The sequence below is a fragment of the Balaenoptera ricei genome, chromosome 15, assembly GCF_028023285.1.
Source record: "Balaenoptera ricei isolate mBalRic1 chromosome 15, mBalRic1.hap2, whole genome shotgun sequence".
Lineage (NCBI taxonomy): Eukaryota > Metazoa > Chordata > Mammalia > Artiodactyla > Balaenopteridae > Balaenoptera > Balaenoptera ricei.
This window is the reverse complement of record NC_082653.1, coordinates 42,124,916-42,146,885: the sequence shown is the minus strand read 5'-3', so window position 1 is coordinate 42,146,885 and position 21,970 is coordinate 42,124,916. Positions and strand designations below refer to the sequence as shown.

At 38.4% G+C, this 21,970-nt stretch overlaps 1 protein-coding gene across 2 annotated transcripts in view; it reads right to left on the bottom strand.

Annotated features, from left to right (window-relative positions):
* Window positions 1–21,970, bottom strand: part of MACROD2 (mono-ADP ribosylhydrolase 2) — a 1,976,756-nt gene that overhangs the window by 1,553,270 nt on the left and 401,516 nt on the right. The gene's annotated exons all lie outside the window — the stretch shown is intronic.

The window sequence follows — 21,970 nt, the reverse complement described above, 5'->3', positions numbered from 1 at the left end:
TTCTCTCTCTGTTCTCATCTGGAAGCTCAGGTACTTTCCTTTGCCTAGAATTATGTGAAGCTCCACAGATCTGATCACATCACTCTTCTGCTCACAATTTATGATAGCTAATTTCTATTGGGTATTACTATTAGCCAGACAGTGTTCTAAGTATATTACCTGCATTACCTCATTTAATCCTCATAACACCTTATGATACAGGAATCATTATTATCAATGATGAAACGCAGGTACAAAAAAGAGCTAGAAACCAGTTTCAGGAAGTTTGGTGCTAAAGCCCATGTAGACTCTGTACTATCTTCACCGTTTCCCTTTGTCTACAGAATAAAATTCAAATCCCCTAGTGTTGCAAGTCTGTCAGTATTCTCAGAGATGGCCTGTGGGATGTGGCATTGTTCTGGCTTCTCCTCTGGGATGCTGAGGGCAGGACCTCTAAGACCTGGCTCCAGAATCATTGTCTCAGCTCTCCTTATCAGTATCCTTACCCCTGGAAAAGTCCCATGAATTCCTACCTCTGTGACTTGCCCATGCTGCCCTCTCAAAAAAATCTCTTCACCCGTTTTCGCTTAATAATTTTAAGGACTAGTTTGTTTTTTTTTTTTTCTTTAAAGAAATTCACGTTCTTCTATTTATTTATTTATTTATTTATGACTGTGTTGGGTCTTCGTTTCTCTGCGAGGGCTTTCTCTAATTGTGGCAAGTGGGGACCACTCTTCATCGCGGTGCGCAGGCCTCTCACCATCGTGGCCTCTCTTGTTGCGGAGCACAGGCTCCAGACGCACAGGCTCAGTAGTTGTGGCTCACGGGCCCAGTTGCTCCGTGGCATGTGGGATCTTCCCAGACCAGGGCTCGAACCTGTGTCCCCTGCATTGGCAGGCAGATTCTCAACCACTACGCCACCAGGGAAGCCCTAAGGACTAGTTTTTATTCAGTTATTTCTATGTGTCAGGCACTGCTTTAAACAATTTAACTAATTCAGTCCTCAGAACAACTCTATCAGTAAATAATATTATCTTCATTTTACAGATTAAAAAACTGACACACAGAGAGATCAAGGATTCCACCAAAAGTCACACAGCTATAAGTAGCAGAACCCATATTCAGGCCCTGGAAGATTGGTTTGGAGCCTGTGACCTTAACCCATACTCAATGAGTTCTCTCAACAGTTTGTATACAGGCATAACTCAGAGAGACTGTGGTTCCATTCTAGACCACCACAATTAAAGATAGTCACATGAATTTTTTGGTTTCCCAGTGCATATGAAAGTTATGTTTATAGTATACTGTAGACTATTAACTGTGTAACAGCATTATGTCTAAAAAAAGTAAATACCTTAATTTAAAAATACTTTATTGCTAAAAAGTGCTATCATCTGAGCCTTCAGCAAGCCATAATCTTTTTGCAATAGTAACATCAAAGATCTCTGATCACAGAACACCATAACAAATATACTAATAATGAAAAAGTTTGAATATTGCAAGAATTACCAAAATGTGACACAGAGACACAAAGTGAAAAAATGCTTTTGGAAAAATGGCGCTGACAGATTTGCATGACATATGGTTGCCACACACCTTCAATTTGTAAAAAATGCAATAGAATAAAGCAAAGTGCAATAATACAAGGTATACCTGTGTGTAGATCCTAGAAATATGTACTTTCAAATAATACTACTGGAGTCATTTTTCAATGACAATACAATTTTGGGAAATGAAAAACTACAGATATTTTTAAGTGTGCAAAACTTCCAAAAATATTTCATTAAAATGTATTTTGAGTAAATAGTGCTACTATGAACATTGGGGTGCATGTATCTTTTTTGAATTAGAGTTTTCATTTTTTCCAGATATATACCCAGGAGTAGGATTGCTGGATCATATGGTAGCTCTATTTTTAGTTTTTTAAGGAACCTCTGTACTGTTTTCCATAGTGGCTGCACCAATTTACATTCCCCACCAACGGTGTAGAAGGGTTCCCTTTTCTCCACACCATCTTCAGCGTATTTTGTTTGTAGATTTTTTTTTTAATATTTATTTATTTATTTGGTTGCACCGGGTCTTATTTATTTATTTATTTTTATATTTATTTTTGGTTGTGTTGGGTCTTCGCTTCTGCGCGAGGGCTTTCTCCATCTGCGGCAAGCGGGGGCCACTCATCATCGCGGTGCACGGGCCTCTTCACTATCGCGGCCTCTCTTGTTGCGGAGCACAGGCTCCAGACGCGCAGGCTCAGTAATTGTGGCTCACGGGCCCAGTTACTCCGCGGCATGTGGGATTTTCCCAGACCAGGGCTCGAACCCGTGTCCCCTGCATTAGCAGGCAGATTCTCAACCACTGCGCCACCAGGGAAGCCCCTGTAGATTTTTTTGATGATGGCCATTCTGACCAGTATAAGGTGATACCTCATTGTGGTCTTGATTTGCATTTCTCTAATAATTAGCAATGTTAAGCATCTTTTCATGTGCCTGTTGGCCATCTGTATGTCTTCTTTGGAAAAATAGCTACTGAGGTCTTCTGCCCATTTTTTGATTGGGTTATTTGTTTTTCTGATACTGAGTTATATGAGCTGTTTGTATATTTTGGATACTAACCCCTTGTCTGTCACATTGTTTAGGTTGTCTCTTCATTTTGTCATGCTTCCTTTGTTGTGCAAAGGCTTTTAAGTTTGATTAGATCTCATTTGTTTGTTTTTGCTTTTAGTTCCTTGGCCTTGGAAGACTGATCTAAGGAAATATTGCTATGATATATGCTAGAGAATGTTTTGCCTATCAACAGACAATTGGCTTAAGAAGATATAGTATATACATACATGTATATACAATGGAATATTATTTGGCCATAAAAAAGAATGAAATATTGCCATTTGCAGCAACATAGATGGACCTAGAGAATATTATACTTAGTGAAGTAAGTCAGTCAGAGAAAGACAAATACTATGTGATAGTATTGGTACTTATATGTGGAATCCAAAATTAATACAAATGAATCTACATACAAAACAGAAACAGACTCACGGACAGAAAACAAACAATGTTACCAAAGGGCAGAGGGAGGGAGTGACAAATTAGGAGTATGGGATTAACAGATACAAATTACTAGACATAAAATAGATAAGCAACAGTATTTATTATATATCACAGGGAATTATATTCAATATATTGTAATAACCTATAATGGAATATAATCTGAAAAAAATAACTGATCACTTTGCAGTACAGCTGAAACTAACACAATATTGTAAATCAACTATACTTCAGAGTTTAAAAAAATAATATATTTTGAGTATTACAACATAAATGCAAAATTCATTTCTATAAGTATCATTATTACTCATTGCTTAAATTCCATGAGTTCAGATTTCAAAGCAATCAAGTGAAGAGAGAACTGACAAACTGACTAAGAGAGAAGAAATGCATAGAAGAAATATTTAATGGTAAAACTTTTTAGACTTTGGACTTAAAGAATGAACTTATGGTTACCAGGGGGAAGGTGGGGAAAAGGGGTCGACTGGGAGTTTGGGACTGACATGTACACACTGCTATATTTAAAATAGATAACCAACAAGGACCTACTGTATAGCACAGGGAACTCTGCAAGAAAAAAAAACAGTGAAATGTCAAATAGGAAATATAAAAGAATGGGAAAAGGATGACATCCAAAGAGAGGAGCTTGAAGAAACAGTAGAAAGCTTAGAAAATATCACCACTTATTTTTCTTTTTATAAAAATATGTGCTTTATGTAGACAATTCTTGCAAATCATGTCACTAAAACATCCCACTTAATGCCTTTTAAATTTTGAGCCATTAATTATGCTTTCTATTTATTACGTGGCTACAGTTTTAAACCTTAGGTCCTGCCAGATTGAAACTTCCATGTGTTGCAGTTAGAAGTTATTTGCATGATATGAAAATCCATTGTAATTTCAGGATACATTTTTTTTTTTTTTTTAACCGCGTGGCATGTGTGATCTTAGTTCCACAGCCAGGGATCGAACCCATGCCCCCTGCAGTGGAAGCAGAGAGTCTTAACCACTGGATCTCCAGGGAAGTCCCGGGATACGTGTTTAAAGCAATAATACTAAAAATAAAAACTGAGCAATGTTAAAGACTAAGATTTATTGAGTGCCTACTATGAGTTAGGTACACTCTAAGTGCTTTACAAGAATTGGGTCCTGCAAGTAATACAGCTTCGTAAGTCATTTCATTATTATTTTTCTGTTTTTCACAGATGAGGACACCACGTTAGTTAAATTGGCAAAGAAGGATTCAATCCCAGACAGTCAGTTGACTCAGCAAGGTCACCCACCATCCTAGAAGTCTTGCTCCTGGTAGCTGCCAAGTCTACATCCGACTAAATTTAATTCATCTGTAAGTATCCACTATGTGTCAAGTATTGTGTTAAGTGCTGGACAAACAGAAACTGAAAAAATGTTGCCCCTCCTCTTAAGGAGCTCACTGTCCGGCAGGGGGTACATTTGGTAAAGCACCAATGCCTAGGCTTACAGTAGGTGCACAATCAGTGTTAATAAGAATAATCACATATACACAGTTTAAAACCAGCAGAGAAGAAAGCATAATCAAGCCCTTTAGAAAAGGAGAAAGCAGGGAAGATTTTCAAAAGAAACAGAAGTCCGTTTGAAATTGGCTTCACAATATAGATAGTAGGATGTTTACATTTATTTTAATTAGACTAATAATGTGGTACAAATAAAACATTAATGAAGGAAATCAGGGTCATCATGCTATCACTTTCTACTTACTCTGGAGGTTTATAATCACACTGTCATGTCTTTGTGTCACTTGTCAACAGATAAATGTAAATTTAACCATACTTTTGGCATTTTTTTCTTCTTTTATGCTAGCACATTGGTGAAACATCTGATATGTAGTCAGGCAACAAATGAACTAGAAAATTATTGTTTTGTATTCTGTATGTTCTGGATTTTATAAAACTATGACGTTTGTGAGTTTAAATTACAAGTTTAAAATGTTTTCTATAACCTTAGGAAATATACTGATGTACTTTAAGTAACACACATAGATCAAAGGATAATTCTGTTTCTCCCCTGACTAGAATGGAACTCCAAGAGAGTAGAGCTTTGCTAACTACGCTCTCTCTAGGACCTAGAACAGTGCCTGGCACATAGGAAGTACTCATTAACTATTTGTTGAATGAAAAAATTAATTAGTTGTTAAACTGCCATCCTGATTAGAATAGTATATCATATGATCATACGAATGATCACACTGAACAACAGGATCATTATTATAGTGGGCTGAAGGGTGACTCCCCCCAGAAAAGATATATCTACCCTAATCCTGGAGCCTTGAACGTGAGCTTAACTGGAAAAACGGTCTTTGAAGATGTAATTTAGTTAAGACCTTGAGATGACATCATTCTGGATTATCTGGGCGGGCCCTAAATCGAATGACAATTGTCCTCATACGAGACATACAGAGGAAAGACACACAGACAAAGAAAAGAAGACCAGGTGAAGATGGAGGCAGAGGTTGGAGTTATGTAGCCACAAGCCAAGGAACACCTAAAGCCAACAGCAGCTGGAAGAAGAAGGAAAGGATTCTTCCCTAGAGCCTGTGGAGGCAGGGCAGCCCTGCTGACACCTTAAGTTCAGACTAGAAGTCTGAACTATGAGTCTGACTATGAAGTCAGAACTTTGAGGGAGTCAATTTCTGTTGTTTTCAGGTATCAGGTTCGTGGTACTTTGTCATGGCTGCCCTAGAAAAAAACAGTTATCAGCAGGTCATCTGTGGAAGAAGTCTGCAACATGTAGTTATCTTATAGCTGATTTAACTGAGAGAGGATTGGGACCCTACACTAACAGCCCCTGATGTATAATAGGCAAATGGGAAATGACCAGGAGCACTCAATGGTGGTCTTGATCAGAGCAGTCTCAGTACAGTGATGGGGGTGAAAGGCTAATTACAGTGGGTCGGAACGGAAGGAGAGACATTGAAGATAGGTAAGTATGGACAAACATTTCAAGGAGTTTTGCTAAAAAGTTGTAAGGAATATAGAAATGGGGGAAATGGAGTCAAGTGCAAGATTTTGAAAAAAGAAAAACTAATAGCATATCTGTATGCTGACAGAACAGGCCAACAGAGAAGGGAAAACTGACGATTCAGTAGAGAAGGGACAGATGGAGTCATGTCCTTGGTTCACTTTAGGTTGTTAGTAACAATGACATCACCCCTGCCTTCGGGGAGTTTACAATAAAGTCAAGATGAGAGGCTTTATTTTTCCCCCAGCTTTACTGAGGTATAATTGACAAATAAAGATCCTATATATTTAAGGTGTACCATGTAATGGTTTGATTACATATACATTGCTAAATGATTACCACAATCAAGCTAATTAACATATACATCATTTCACATAGTTTCACTTTGTGTGTGTGTGTGTGTGTGTGTGTGTGTGTGTGTGGTGAGAAGGTGAGAACACAAGATCTACTCTCTTAGCAAATTTTAAGTATACAATACAGTATTATTAACTGTACTTACCATGCTGTACATTATTAGATCCTTAGAACTTATTCACCTTATAAGTGAAATTTTATACCCTCTGACCAACATCTCTCCATTTTCCCCAATCCCCAGCCCCTGGTGACCACTGTTCTACTCTCTGGTTCTAGGAGTTCATTTTTTAGATTCTACATATAAATGAGATCATATAGTACTTGATCTGGCTTATTTTACTTAGCATAATGTCCTCCAGGTTCATCCATGTTGTCACAAGTGACAAGATTTCCTTCTTTTTTATGGCTGAATAATATATAACAATGGAATATTTTTCAGCCATAAAAAAGAACATTTTCTTTATTCATTCATCCACCAATGGACACTTAGATTATTTCCGTATCTTGAATAGTATGAATAATGCTGCAATGAACATGGGATGAGAGACTTTAAACCAATCACTGCATGGGGATTCAGTGCCAGAAAGGAGAGGTGAAAGTGCTAGTAAAGTGTATAATAGAAGGACCTAATCCTGTGAGAGGGGATGATGGTAAATGCAGGGATCAGTGAAGTTTTTTCTAAAGAACCAATATCTAAGCTGAGTTAGAAAATGATAGAAAGCCTTAAATATAAAAACTCAAATATATAGAAGGTTCAAAGTAATTTCAGTTTGCCTCATTTGATTTGATAATCCTTTGCATTTATTTCACAAGGTACATGTTGACAATTTTTTTCTCTTTGCTTTGCAAGTAATGTCAAACAGATACAGAATAGCATTACGGAATTTGAGAACTTAAATTAGAAGTTCCATATCTTTCAGCTAAGTCAATCACAAGATTAATTTTGTGCCTATTTATCTGATGTATTTGTAACTTATTGGTAATAAAAACATAATGAATAAAACTAAGGTCAGCCATTCATGACACTTTAAATATTTAGAAAATCCATAAATTGCCTATAACTTCTAGATATATATGTCTTCAGTGATATATGACAATGGTTAAAAGAATTGTGTATTTTCTGCCATGGTATTACAATGTTAACTACGTATGCAAGCCATTTTCATAGATGAAGCTACACTGGAAACAGAAAAATCACCTGATGAATTTCTCTATTTTAAATCCTCTGGGAACTGCTTTCCCAGGCTGCAAATAATGTTGCTCTGTCAAATCACATACAACCAAATCAATTCTCCAGACACTCCTGCAGAATACTAACAAAATGCCTTGATGACAAAATATTCAGGTAAACTAGCCATTTTTCTTTCCATTTCATTGCATTGCTGCCGTATGCTAGTTGCTAAAATTTTCCATTTTGCGGGTCATCTTACCTCTTCAGTAAACTTAACAAAAGAAGATGGCTGCTTTGTTTACCTAGGAATAACCCACTTTCTATCTGGTGAAGAATGAATTTTATCATTCTGATTACTCTGCAACTCTCACAATTTTAAGGTACTCAGGTTCCTTTCTAAAATCATTTATTTGTTGTTTGTTTTGTTTTACATATTTTGTCATTTTCTTAATTTAAGAAAGTCAATTTTTCTCTTGATTTTCGATATTATTGGTTACACCAGAACATTACATACTTACTGGGCAAAATTAAAAGCCTTGTGTTTATTCTCTTACCTAATACCATACACAAAAATAAATTCAAAATGGATTAAAGACCTAAATGTAAGACCGGACACTATAAAACTCTTAGAGGAAAACATGGGGAAAACATTCTGGGAGATAAATCACAGCAAGATCTTTTATGACCCACCTCCAAGAGTAATAAATAAAAACAAAAATAAGCAAATGGGACCTGATTAAACTTAAAAGCTTTGCACAGCAAAGGAAACCATAAACAAGGAGAAAAGACAATCCTCAGAATGGGAGAAAATATTTGCAAACGAAGCAAAAGACAAAGGATTAATCTCCAAAATATACAAACAGCTCATGCAGCTCAACATCAAAAAAACAAACAACCCAATCAAAAAATGGGTGGAAGACCTAAATAGACATTTCACCAAAGAAGACATACAGACGGCCAAGAGGCACATGAAAAGATGCTCAACATCACTAATTATCAGAGAAAAGCAAATCAAAACTACAATGAGGTATCACCTCACACTGGTCAGAATGGCCATCATCAAAAAAATCTACAAACAATAAATGCTGGAGAGGGTGTGGAGAAAAGGGAACCCTCCTGTACTATTGGTGGGGAATGTAAATCGATACAGCCACTATGGAGAACAGTAAGGAGGTTCCGTAAAAAACTAAAAATAGAACTACCATATGACCCAGCAATCCCACTACTGGGCATATACCCTAAGAAAACCATAATTCAAAAAGTCACATGTACCCCAATGTTCGCTGCAGCACTATTTACGATAGCCAGGACATGGAAACAACCTAAATGTCCATTGACAGATGAATGGATAAGGAAGATGTGGTACATATATGGTATATTACTCAGCCATAAAAAGAAATGAAATTGGGTCATTTGTAGAGATGTGCATGGACATGGAGTCTGTCATACAGAGTGAAGTAAGTCAGGAAGAGAAAAACAAATATTATATATTAACGCATATATGTGGAATCTAGAAAAATGGTATAGATGAACCTATTTGCAGGGCAGGAATAGAAACGCAGATGTAGAGAACGGACGCGTGGACACAGAGGGGGAAGGAGAGGCTGGGATGAATTGGGAAATTAGGTTAGACATAAATACACTACCATAGCTAGTGGGAACCTGCTCTATAGCACAGGGAGCTCTGCTCGGTGCTCTGTGATGACCTAGATGGGTGGGATGAGGGGGGGAGGAGGGAGGTCCAAGAGGGAGGGGATATACGTATACATATAGCTGATTCACTTCATTGTACAGCAGAAACTAACACAACATTGTCAAGCAATTAAAAAATATATATATAAAAACAATTTTTTTAAGTGTCTTGAAAGAAATTATCTGAAGCCATTGCTTAGTACACATTCTGGTTATGTTATGCACTGATTATGTGTCAGTCATATGAGGCTTTGTTATAAATGTGTTTTAAACGTCTCTCTCTGTGTTTCTGCGCTTTCCACTGTTTATTATGCTTATTTCATCTCCCTCACTAATTTAATTTGGTAAATTAAATTATAATTTCCTTGAAGGTAAGTAGAGCTGTCCACTATCTCTTCTGTTTAAGGACAGAAACGGGCTCTGCTACTCTACAACCAGAAAGGCTTCCCTACCCACTGAGGGCAACACACGTTAGAAATTCGACGTGTGTGAAGTGCTTAGACCAGTGCAAGCACACAGTGAGAGGTCAACAAAGATTGGTTGTCACTATCACCATCATCATCATTGTCATCATCATCTTTACTTCACAGCCATATTACTAGGAAATGCATTTCTATGACTATGAATTTGTGTGTAAAAAATTTTCAATCTCTATGATGAAAAAAGAAGACTTGGACTCTGAAGTAAAGTGTTCCAAGTCACACCTTACTAATAGTAAGTAAAATATATCTACTTGCTCTGGACACTACAGGGTCATTTACTACCAAAAGGTAATGATGGCAGAATGTCCAGACCTAGCTCCAAACTGCAGAAATATTCCAGAAATTTGGAGTAGCTGAAGAACAAGAGAGCTCATGTTGGCTACTGATAGAAGACTCAGAAATAGCTCCATACACAAAGTGCTCCAAATGAATGATTCTGAACATCTGGCTTTCAATATGTTAAACCCTCCTGTTTTACAGTACTTCCACAGTGGTTTTTAAGAAAAGAGAAACTAAGGCTATTGAGTGGGCTCTAAGTTGCAGCCTATATTACAGAACATTACTTTTACAAGATGGCCCTCACATACTGTCCTCTTCATTCAATACGTCTTTTACTGAGTAACTACTACGTGTTGACAGATACTGCTCTAGGCATTGGACATGTAGCAATGAACAAAACAAAGTACCTACCCTCATGGAGCTAGCAAGGGCGGCAGATAAATAGATATACAAATAAATAAATGATCCTGTTTAAACGAATCAACAGTAATACATCCTATGAACTGACATATGAGCTACATGTAAAGGAAGTTAGGAACTAAGCTCTGCAGCTAATGACAGTAGATATTTGAAGCAGAGCAGATTGTAAGTTAGATAACCCTGAGGTAGGAGCATTTTCAACATTTTCCAAGAACAGCAAAGGAGGTCAGCCTTCAACTGCTTCAGGTCTCAGTTTCTCATCTGCAAAAGCAGGGCACTGAACTGGGTAACATCAAAATTATTTTCCAACTTTAAAATTATTATAGACCTCTCCATTTGTTTGGGCCTGGTAAATTCCTAATAAAACATCTCTAAACAGAAAAGAGAAATATTAATAAACTTCTTTAATTCACTATTTACTACAATTCAGATTGATAACTGAATTTCCTTATTGACATAATGTTACTTATGAGTCCTGTACATCCATGTATATTATGCAGAGGATCTGTAAGTAATAACACTTTATTCCGCAAAATAGATATATGCAAATGAATAGTTCTGTACTTTCAGTAGTTTTAAAGATTCTTCTCTCAAATCATCCTCCCTTAGAATTAAATACTTGTGACCTTTCTTCTGAGTTCTGTCCCACATTACAGGACAATAGTTTACACTGTGGCATCAGACAGATCTGGGTTTCAATCCCAGCTATGCCACTTAGTTGTATATAATGTACAAACTGTTTATCTACTCTACGTGTCCTTGCATATAAAATAAGGACTTGGCATATGCTAGTTATCACAAAAAAGATAGCTGCATGTATTTATTTATTTGTTGGTTGGTTGGTTGGTTTGCATTTCCACTGCCTATGGAACATCTTCACCTGGATAACCTGCTCTTAATTCAGACTCAGTATGCTCTGTGTCATCATTTAGCGTCAGGTACAACTGCCATAAAAGAAAACCCAATACACCAGTGGCTCAGAGAAGATGGAGTTTATTTCCCTCTTATATAAATAAACTCTGGACGTGGGCAGTCTGGGACTGGTATGATCTCCCTAGGCATCAGCAATTCCTGTCACGTGGCTTTCATCCTCAAAGGTACCTCATAGTCCAAGAATGCCACTGGACGTCTATGTCTCCATAAAATAGGCAGGAAGAATGACAGCAAGACCAAGGGACACATCTCTAGATGGGTCTGCTTCTTGTATGCAGGTTTCCTTGAAATCTAACACATCTCCGCTTACATCATATTACCCAGAACTTAGTCACATGACTGCAGCCAGCTGTAAAGAGAAGCTGGGAAAGATCTCTGAGCTGGGCACATTATGGACCTGGATAAAATGAGGATCCTGACACTAAAAAAGAAAGGGGGAATGGATATTGTACAGGCAACTGACAGATTTTTCTAAAGAAGCAAACTGAAGGCTTTTAAACCTCACTTAAACATATTCCTCCTCTAGGTTTTTCTATTTCAAACAAAGTATCGTCATCCTCCCAGTCAGCAATAGATGCTAGAAACATTTGCATTACTTCCAATGTCTTTCACTCCCCTGACACCCACATCAAACCAATTGCTATATGTAGCATTTACCATCCTTCCTCTCCATTTTCGCTAGTATTACTACCTCACCTAGACTACAGAATGGTCTCACAGATGCTCTCCATACATTCTGTCTCTCCTATCTCTAATCTCCTTTAAAGACTACCACCAGATTACTATTTGGAAGCAGAGCTCTGATCATGTCCCCTCCCTTTGCTAAGCCTTTAGAAAACCTGCAATACCTGAAGAAAGCTGCAAATCCTTAGTCTTTCCTTGTGACCTAACCAATTTTATAGCTCTGGAACCATAAATCTGATATTCCAGGTAGACTGAGTCACTCACTGATACTGTACTTAATCTTTACAACTTTACTCACCCTGTTCTTCCTCCATCTCTACCAAACTGTTTTAGTTTGGGTACCATCAAAAGTAGATGCTGCGATAAGAATTTCGGAGTAGACAGTTTATTTGGGAAGTGATCTCAAGAAGTATGAGTAAAAAAACAAGAAAGAAGAAAAGAAAGAAAATGCAACAATGGCAGCATTTATGAGCAGGTTACTACTTTGAGCCACTGGAACACAGCCCTGTTAGGGACCCTCTGGAAGACCTGGAGGTCGTACGACCAAACTGAACTCCTGGGGGAATCTGAGGAGCTGGGCATTTACCCACAGATTCTTTATCACCTCCCACTGAGATTTTTCAGCTCTCAACTGATGTTTGACCAAGGGGGTGTTAACTTCTCTACAGTCTCCTGAGGGCCTGCAGTATAGCTGGGCAAGCTCCTCAGGTGCCAGAGAAAGCCCTAAGGCAGAGAAGCCCAAAGGTTCTGCTATCTGAGGTAGCAAACTATCAGCACACCAGGAACTGTCCAGAGCGGCAATGGTCCTCAGGTGGGCAGAGCATTGTAAAGTCCACTACTAGAAGCAAACTCCATCTATATTAATTTCAAGGACCAGTTCCAGGCAACTCTTCCATGAAGCTTTCTCTGATCTCTCAAACTTGAAGTATCTGATCATTTACTTCATCTCTCTCCATTAGATCACTTTTTTATTCTTGTGGAAATAATAAATACATTATCAGACTGTATCATTTTTGAGAATAAGCTTTGTATCCAACTTGGTAAGTATAAAATTTTTACCTCACAGTACCGTGAACAAGGAGAAAATAATCAGGCACCATGGGCATTTAAAGGCCAGAGAAATCATTTTTATTGTAAATTACAGAGGTCTGGCATAGTGTGAAAAAATAAGGACATGTGCACAGGAAACTGTGGATTTCTTACAAATTTAGAACCTCCACCTCTGGTATTCCTTTTAAGTGAAATATTACAGTGAGTTTAAATATCACTAGATGCTTGGTTTAAACAGTTCGTGAAGGTTAGGCTGAACTCTCAATTCATTAATAACAGGCTAAGAAGAGTACTTACTTTGGTTTTTAAAGCAATAAATATTGTATATTAAAAGGTAAGTTCTTACTGCATCATTCTATATTCAGGAGTCAAGTTCAGTAACCAGCAAGATATTAGACTTCCCTTCAGGGGTTTAGTTACTGGAGGACCAAAATTACCTTATCCAAAAGCACAATATTTATGAGTCAACTCCAAAGCAAAGCTCCGTATGGACTAGACTCAGGGGTGTATTAGGTTATGCAAAGAAAATTCACTTATTGAAAGTTCTTACTCATTCTAGTTAATTTAAGAATTAGATGACATGCTATTTCAAGGACCATATTTATCTTCACTGTTAATATACATACACATTCCATTAATTCAATATAAGTACCTATAAGAAGATTCTAATCAACAACTCTTACTGGCACTATCACTTCATTTCAAAGAGTATAACACTGCTGCAACTCAACTCTATTACCGATGTTTAATTGCGAAAGATTTATCTTCTTTTAAATAATTTACTTTCACTTTTAAAAACAAGTTTATCTTAGCAAAAATACAGGAGTAGTATAAAATTAATATTAGGAAGATGAAATTCTGCACCGATATGCCTAATCTGAAAAGGCAACAACAGGCATCCTTTTAATTTTATAAAACAACAGGTAAACATTGATATAATCTTCTACTTACTATTCTAAAATCTAAAAATTAAGGTAATTCACATAAACACTAGACAGGGTTTCTTCCTATCTGTGAAAAAGTGTTAAATAGCCACAGACTGAACATTATTAATCAACAGTCATATGTTTTTATGTTAATAGCATTATTGCCATATATAAAATTAGAATGCTAAGATTTAATAGGCATATGTCTTGATGACAGCGCAGTCTGCTCTGAAAGGATCAGCTATTATAACACTATTAACCCATTTTGATATTTCTTTCCATCTGCATTCTAACCCATTAAAAATTGAATTCTGTCCATTTACAAAATGGCTGTTTAATATTTTCTACTAAATCATATTTGAGATTACATACAAAACTGCCTCACATGATATTATTATTTTATTAACATTTTCATTAAATTACCAGTCTAAAAGTCTGCTCATCACCATGGCAGAAATTATGATAAGGCTACAAACAAGAAAACAGAATTATCACCTTTTTCCAAATTTTATAGGACATTTACACAAAACTATTAACCATTTCCATCTACAAAGAGAATATTACACAATCTGCCAACATCTGCTAATTCAGCCATTTGGTATTTCATTACTCAAACTGGGACTAAAGAATTAAGCCAATTTTTAAAAAGCTACAAGGAGTCAAGGCTTAACTGAGCACTTCTAGCATTACCATTTAACATGGGTGAAATCAAAGAAATGCCAGCCATCTTTCTAGGTGTGTTTTCTAGACCTAGACAGAGTGAAAAAGTGAAATCATCCATTATAGGGCAACTTTTCCAAAACTTACAACCAAACTAGATGATAGAATAACTTGGCATGTGTCATAGGTACGTATGTATATACGTGTGTGTACATTGGGACTGAATGGGCTTAGTCACGGATAGAAAGGTTGCACACTAGAGGCAGAAAGAGCAAGTGAGCAGAAGTTGCCCAAAGAGATGAAATATATTGTCCAAGATAATAATACCTTTGGGGACCAAAGTGAGCAAGAAAGAAAGGAAGAGAAGAAGAAAAGGAAGGTGAGGCTCAAATGGTGGAGATGAAATGGAAGTTGGGCCTTCCGTTTGTAACGTGATGTTACATTCCAGTGCATGTAACATTACACTGTGCTTTATTATAACAGATTCCAAAAGGTCTCCTCTTCTGAAAGAATTCCAGTTGTTTTAGTGAGTCAAACTGTTCCATGAGTTACAGTCTGAACACTCCCAGGGAAAATTATTTCCTGAATATGATGACCTGCCTACAAATAAGAAGATGAAGTTTGCCAACTATTTGTGGAACTGTTAAATTCCTTACAAAGATTTGCCTGGCAATGAACTGAGTAATAACAATGTTGGACTTCTTACAAAATAGTTTTGGGAGTAACTTTCCCCAAAGACCCCTTCAACTGTAAATTAGGAGAGTTGAAGTAGATGGTCCCCAAAGATCTTCTCAACTAGAAGATTTTATGATCTCAAATAGACAAAGGGATAATTCTAACACCCACTGAAATTGGCCCACCCCCACCTCACAGCCTCTTCAGCAAGAAAGAAGACAGTAGAATAAACCCCGTACTGCAAGTCTGTTAAAAATTCTTAGTTTTTACCATTAGTTTGTTTTAAAATAATGCCTATGCTATTTTGCTAATTATGGAACTAAATTTTATTTTTAAATAAATTTATTCCAAATGGGAAGGAAGAAAGGTCTATTTCTGTTTACCACAAGGTACATTAGCATAAAAGAAACACAGATTCAGCAGTTCAAATTATAATTCCAAGGGAAATATATATCTGTATCTTAAGAAAGAGTCTTCATTTCTAGTTTGCTTACAGTGAAGAGGCTAAGTCAAGTTTCAAAGGACAGAAAAAAAAATTAGCTGTCAAAATTGCAAACTCCTGATTTATAACAGAATAAGTAAAAGAACACTAACTAGAGGGTGCTGGTATAATTTCTAAAATCCATCATATCTCACATGTTATTATTTTTCTCAAGGACTGTTAAGTGCTACTGTAGAATGTATTTTCTAACAGTCTAAAATCTTTTTTAGAAACTCTGAGCCCTGGTCTTGACTATGATGGACAAGTCTTCAAGGAGGATTCCAAACAGAACTAATATGGCACTCAATCTCAACTTAAATACAGGTCAGGTTCAGTCAAAAACTCCTTCTTCTTTTGGTACTGTGGGAAACCCATACAAGGTTCAGGCTTTTAGGTCTTCCATAAAACACTTCCGTCCAACACAGTACATTAAAATGTAAAGATACTTTTTTTCTTGTTGAAATGAACACATTTTCAAACAGAGAACTCTCTCGGGTAGTACCTCCCCTATGCAAACCAATGAAAAAGTAACTGATGTGAACGTATAATACTAGGAAGCACTGGTTAGGATGTGCAACCTTGGACTCCATTTAGATTTTGGAATAGACGACCAGGTAAGCGGTGAAGTACTTTCCTTTCATTTTCTGTCTAGCTAATGGCCTGTGGGAAATAAGTTAATAAGCCTGTTTAATTTCATTTAAAAACATTCCATTTTCCATTGCATCCAACCTTAGGGCAGTTTTCAACCTATCTTTTCAGATCTCTAGACACAAAGGCATTTATTTTCATATTGAATCAATGTATAACATTCCCTTCAAAACAATTTGCAACAGTATAAAACAAGTCTAGAACCTGAGAAGAAAAAGAAGCTATAAGAAGTGGAAGATAGAGGGAGGAGAGAAGATGGCGGAAGAGTAAGACGCGGAGATCACCTTCCTTCCCACAGATACAGTAGAAATACATCTACACGTGGAACTGCTCCTACAGAACACCCACTGAATGCTGGCAGAAAACGTCAGACCTCCCAAAAGGCAAGAAACTCCCCCCGTACTTGGGTAGGGCAAAAGAAAAAAGAAATAACAGAGACAAAAGAATAGGGACGGCACCTGCACCATTGGGAGGGAGCTGTGAAGGAGGAAAGATTTCCATGCACTAGGAGCCCCTTCGCGGGCAGAGACTGCGGGTGGCAGAGGGGGGAAGCTTCGGAGCCACGGAGGAGAGCGCAGCCACAGGGGTGCGGAGGGCAAAGCGGAGAGATTCCTGCACTTCCCGCACGGAGGCTCGGCGCTGACCAGCACTCACCAGCCCGAGAGGCTTGTCTGCTCAGCCGCCGGGGCGGGCGGGGCTGGGAGCTGAGGCTCGGGCTTCGGTTGCAGGGAGAGGACTGGGGTTGGCGGCGTGAACACAGCCTGAAGGGGTTAGCGCACCACAGCTGGCTGGGAGGGAGTCCGGGAAAAAGTCTGCAGCTGCCGAAGAGGCAAGAGACTTTTTCTTCCCTGTTTCCTGGTGCGCGAGGAGAGGGGATTCAGAGCGCCGCCTAAACGAACTCCAGAAACTGGCGCGAGCCGCGGCTAACAGCGCGGACACCAGAGACGGGCGTGAGACGCTGGGGCTGCTGCTGCCGCCTCCAAGAAGCCTGTGTGCGAGCACAGGTCACTCTCCACACCGCCCCTCCCGGGAGCCCGTGCAGCCCGCCACTGCCAGGGTCCCGTGATCCAGGGACAACATCCCCCGGGAGAACGCACTGCGCGCCTCAGGCTGCTGCAACGTCGCGCCGGCCTCTGACACCGCAGGCTCGCCCCGCCTCCTCTGTACCCCTCCCTCTCCGCGGCCTGGGTGAGCCAGAGTCCCCGAAGCAGCTGCTCCTTTAACCCCGTCCTGTCTGGGCGGGGAACAGACGCCCTCAGGCGACCTACACGCAGAGGTGGGTCCAAATCCAAAGCTGATCCCCAGGAGCTGTGCGAACAGAGAAGAGGAGGGGAAATCTGTCCCAGCAGCCTCAGAAGAAGCGGATTAAAACTCCACAAACAACTTGATGTGCCTGCATCTGTTGAATACCTGAATAGACAACGAATCATCCCAAATTCAGGAGGTGGACTTTGGGAGCAGGATATATTAATTTTTCCCCTTTTCCTTTTTTTTTTGTGAGTGTATATGTATATGCTTCTGGGGGAGATTTTGTCTGTATAGCTTTGCTTTACAATAGCTTTATTTTACTTCACTATATTATAGCTTCTTTCTTTCTTTCCTTTCTTTCTTTCTTTCTTTCTTTCCTTCCTTCCTTCCTTCCTCCTTCCTTCCTTCCTTTCTTTCTTTCTTTCTTTCTTTCTTTCTTTCTTTCTTTCTTTCCTTCCTTCCTTCCTTCCTCCTTCCTTCCTTCCTTCCTTCCTTCCTTTCTTTCTTTCTTTCTATTTTTTCTCCCTTTTACTCTGAGCCGTGTGGACGAAAGGCTCTTGGTGCTTCAGCCAGGCATCAGGGCCGTACCTCGGAGGTGGGAGAGCCAACTTCAGGACACTGGTCCACAAGAGACCTCCCAGCTCCACGTAATACCAAACGGCAAAAATCTCTCAGAGATCTCCATCTCAACATCAAGACCCAGCATCACTCAATGACCAGCAAGCTACAGTGCTGAACACCCTATGCCAAACAACTAGCAAGACAGGAACACAGCCTCATCCATTAGCAGAGAGGCTGCCTATAATCATAATAAGGCCACAGACACCCCAAAATACACCACCAGACGTGGACGTGCCCACCAGAAAGACAAGATCCAGCCTCATCCACCAGAGCTCAGGCACTAGTTCCCTCCACCAGGAAGCCTACACAACCCACTGAACCAACCTTAGCCACTGGGGACAGATACCAAAAACAACGGGAACTACAAACCTGCAACCTGTGATAAGGAGACCCCAAACACAGTAAGATAAGCAAAATGAGACGACAGAAAAACACACAGCAGATGAAGGAGCAGGGTCAAAACACACTAGACTTAACAAATGAAGAGGAAATAGGTAGTCTACCTGAAAAAGAATTCAGAATAATGATAGTAAGGATGATCCAAAATCTTGGAAATAGAATAGACAAAATGCAAGAAGCATTTAACAAGGACGTAGAAGAACTAAAGAGGAATCAAGCAATGATGAAAAACACAATAAATGAAATTAAAAATACTCTAGATGGGATCAATAGCAGAATAACTGAGGCAGAAGAAAGGATAAGTGACCTGGAAGATAAAATGGTGGAAATAACTACTGCAGAGCAGGATAAAGAAAAAAGAATGAAAAGAACTGAGGACAGTCTCAGAGACCTCTGGGACAGCATTAAACGCGCCAACATTCGAATTATAGGGGTCCCAGAAGAAGAAGAGAAAAAGAAAGGGACTGAGAAAATATTTGAAGAGATTATAGTTGAAAACTTCCCTAATATGGGAAAGGAAATAGTTAATCAAGTCCTGGAAGCACAGAGAGTCCCATACAGGATAAACCCAAGGAGAAACACGCCAAGACACATATTAATCAAACTGTCAAAAATTAAATATAAGGAAAACATATTAAAGGCAGCAAGGGAAAAAAAACAAATAACACACAAGGGAATCCCCATAAGGTTAACATCTGATCTTTCAGCAGAAACTCTGCAAGCCAGAAGGGAGTGGCAGGATATACTTAAAGTGATGAAGGAGAAGAACCTACAACCAAGATTACTCTACCCAGCAAGGATCTCATTCAAATGTGATGGAGAAATTAAAACCTTTACAGACAAGCAAAAGCTGAGAGAGTTCAGCACTACCAAACCAGCTTTACAACAAATGCTAAAGGAACTTCTCTAGGCAAGAAACACAAGAGAAGGAAAACACCTACAATAACAAACCCAAAACATTTAAGAAAATGGGAATAGGAACATACATATCGATAATTACCTTGAATGTAAATGGATTAAATGCTCCCACCAAAAGACACAGGCTGGCTGAATGGATACAAAAACAAGACCCATATATATGCTGTCTACAAGAGACCCACTTCAGACCTAGAGACACATACAGACTGAAAGTGAGGGGATGGAAAAAGATATTCCATGCGAATGGAAATCAAAAGAAAGCTGGAGTAGCAATTCTCATATCAGACAAAATAGACTTTAAAATAAAGACTATTACAAGAGACAAAGAAGGACACTATATAATGATCAAGGGATCGATCCAAGAGGAAGGTATAACAATTGTAAATATTTATGCACCCAACATAGGAGCACCTCAATACATAAGGCAAGTACTAACAGCCATAAAAGGGGAAATCGACAGCAACACAATCATAGTAGGGGACTTTAACACCCCACTTTCACCAACGGACAGATCATCCAAAATGAAAATAAATAAGGAAACACAAGCTTTAAATGATACATTAAACAAGATGGACTTAATTGATATTTATAGGACATTCCACCCAAAAACAACAGAATACACATTTTTCTCAAGTGCTCATGGAACATTCTCCAGGATAGATCATATCTTGGGTCACAAATCAAACCTTGGTAAATTTAAGAAAATTGAAATCGTATCAAGTATCTTTTCCGACCACAACGCTATGAGACTAGATATCAATTACAGGAAAAGATCTGTAAAAAATACAAACACATGGAGGCTACACAATACATTACTTAATAATGAAGTGATTACTGAAGAAATCAAAGGGGAAATCAAAAAATACCTAGAAATAAATGACAATGGAGATACGACGACCCAAAACCTATGGGACGCAGCAAAAGCAGTGCTAAGAGGGAAGTTTATAGCAATACAAGCCTACCTCAAGAAACAGGAAACATCTCGAATAAACAACCTAACCTTGCACCTAAAGCAATTAGAGAAAGAAGAACAAAAAAACCCCAAAGCCAGCAGAAGGAAAGAAATTATAAAGATCAGGTCAGAAATAAATGAAAAAGAAATGAAGGAAACAATAGCAAAAATCAATAAAACTAAAAGCTGGTTCTTTGAGAAGATAAACAAAATTGATAAACCATTAGCCAGACTCATCAAGAGAAAAAGGGAGAAGACTCAGATCAATAGAATTAGAAATGAAAAAGGAGAAATAACCACTGACACTGCAGAAATACAAAAGATCATGAGAGATTACTACAAGCAACTCTATGCCAATAAAATGGACAACCTGGAAGAAATGGACAGATTCTTAGAAATGCACAAACTGCCGAGACTGAACCAGGAAGAAATAGAAAATATGAACAGACCAATCACAAGCACTGAAATTGAAACTGTGATTAAAAACCTTCCAACAAACAAAAGCCCAGGACCAGATGGCTTCACAGGTGAATTCCATCAAACATTTAGAGAAGAGCTAACACCTATCCTTCTCAAACTCTTCCAAAATATTGCAGAGGGAGGAACACTCCCAAACTCATTCTACGAGGCCACCATCACCCTGATACCAAAACCAGACAAAGATGTCACAAAGAAAGAAAACTACAGGCCAATATCACTGATGAACATAGATGCAAAAATCCTCAACAAAATACTCGCAAACAGAATCCAACAGCACATTAAAAGGATCATACACCATGATCAAGTGGGGTTTATCCCAGGAATGCAAGGATTCTTCAACATACGCAAATCAATCAATGTGATACACCATATTAACAAATTGAAGGAGAAAAACCATATGATCATCTCAATAGATGCAGAGAAAGCTTTCGACAAAATTCAACACCCATTTATGATAAAAGCCCTGCAGAAAGTAGGCATAGAGGGAACTTTCCTCAACATAATAAAGGCCATATATGACAAACCCACAGCCAACATTGTCCTCAATGGTGAAAAACTGAAACCATTTCCACTAAGATCAGGAACAAGACAAGGTTGCCCACTCTCACCACTATTATTCAACATAGTTTTGGAAGTGTTAGCCACAGCAATCAGAGAAGACAAAGAAATAAAAGGAATCCAAATCGGAAAAGAAGAAGTAAAGCTGTCACTATTTGCAGATGACATGATACTATACATAGAGAATCCTAAAGAGGCTACCAGAAAACTCCTAGAGCTAATCAATGAATTTGGTAAAGTAGCAGGATACAAAATTAATGCACAGAAATCGCTTGCATTTCTATACACTAATGACGAAAAATCTGAAAGTGAAATTAAG